The sequence below is a fragment of the Octodon degus genome, unplaced genomic scaffold (assembly GCF_000260255.1).
Source record: "Octodon degus isolate 3935 unplaced genomic scaffold, OctDeg1.0 scaffold00068, whole genome shotgun sequence".
NCBI classification, from domain to species: Eukaryota; Metazoa; Chordata; class Mammalia; order Rodentia; family Octodontidae; genus Octodon; species Octodon degus.
Window position 1 is genome coordinate 8,556,431 of NW_004524644.1, and position 1,636 is coordinate 8,558,066.

The 1,636-nt window shown below is 44.1% G+C and overlaps 1 pseudogene; it reads left to right on the top strand.

Moving 5' to 3' along the window:
* LOC101589813 overlaps positions 1–979 on the top strand; it is a 22,906-nt pseudogene extending 21,927 nt beyond the window's left edge.
* The last annotated feature ends 657 nt before the right edge of the window (positions 980–1,636 follow it).

Sequence of the window (1,636 nt, forward strand, 5' to 3'; positions counted from 1 at the left end):
TATATATATATAGTAGTTATTCATAGTACAAGATGCAGATATCATATCTTGTATAAACACTATTAGTTCAATACTTCTCATTGAACAAAAAAATATATTTTCGGTCCTATCTGTTTCTAATCTATATACTGGTGTCTGCTTTTAACTTGTGCAAACACAAATGGTATTTATCTTGAGGAAGTGAAGCACTGACTGGAACTTAGTCCTATGCTATCAGAAAGCACTGGTGATTAAGAAAACTAACCATACAGTTAGGAGGACGAGCTAAGTGCAAAGGACCAGTTTTCTAAATATTCCAGGAAATTCTTATCTCTGTGGGGCCTTGATAACACTGAGTTTCAAGGCAAATGAATGAACGTGCACTTATGCACCAGCTGGCTTAGGAATATATCCAGGATGGGAGAACGGATTGGCTGTTTTCAGTATGGGGAAGAGGGGCACTGGTCCATAGTGTCCAATAGATCATTCTGGCCGCGTGGCAGACTTGACCAAGCAATACCATGAGCAACATGAAGCAGTGCGTGCATCTTCCTCCATGAGCTACGGGGATTCTTCATATTACAACAATGCCTATGGAGTGCTCAATGCCTACTACAAGTGCTGCTGTGCTGCCAGGTTCTATGAGGCAGTGGCAGCTACAGCTGCTTCTGCATATAATTATGTAGAACAGAACTTGTCCCAGCTGTCACAAGTCCATGACAGCCATAGCCAGTCACCTCAGCTTCACTTCTTTCCACCCCTGTGATAGACACCTGCTGGCCACCTCAGGAGCTGCTACTGCAGTTACTGCAGCTTCCACTTCACATTAAGGGCGGGATGGGAGGCTACAGGCCCAGACTCCACTATTGGAGAGAACTAAAGTTATGAGCATGAGAGTGAGTTGTCCCAAGCTTCGGCAGCCCCACAGAATTCTTTGTAAGACATGGCCCGGTATGAGCAGGAGCAGTGTGCGGATCGGGCTCAGTCCTCAGGCTTTTAAAGTTTGAGGTGGGATGTGTATGGGCTGAAATTCCGAGATGCTGTGTACATGAGAATGCACACTTCGTTGGTACCCTGTCTCCAGGACGTTTTAGGCTTTGTGCATTCAGTCCCTCAGGAATGATGGGCCATAATTTACCTTGTTAAGTTCAGATCTCCTTTCTTTTTCTCTCTAGGGCCAATTTTACTGTTCTTGCTGTTGTTTAATACTTCTGCAGCTTCCCATTCATGTTGTTTTCCCAGCAGGCCTCGTTGTAAGCAGAAGCTGTGGTGGGGGCTGCCCTGTCTCCTCCCTGCCTCCTGCCTCCAGTGGGTATTGGATTTTTGCTTTTGGGTTTCTTTTGGCCTGAAGGCTAGACCTAGAGAGATGGATCACTTTTATCTTTCCAGTGAAATAAAAGTTTCCTCAACTTAAAAAAGAACAGCATATTGCTTGAATTAGAACCAAAAAGTGAAAGTCTCTCTCTCTCTCTCTCTCTCTCTCTCTCTCTCTCTCTCTCTCTCTCTGTCTCTCTCAAGGAATAGAGGCAAGATTTTGTCAAATCATATTAGCTTGGCATTCTTTTTACAGAGGCATATCTTTTGAGTATTTGTGATGGTTTAGGTTCCTCATTCAGCTGGCAATCTCTGCTCTCCAAACGTCTTACCTTTAAATACC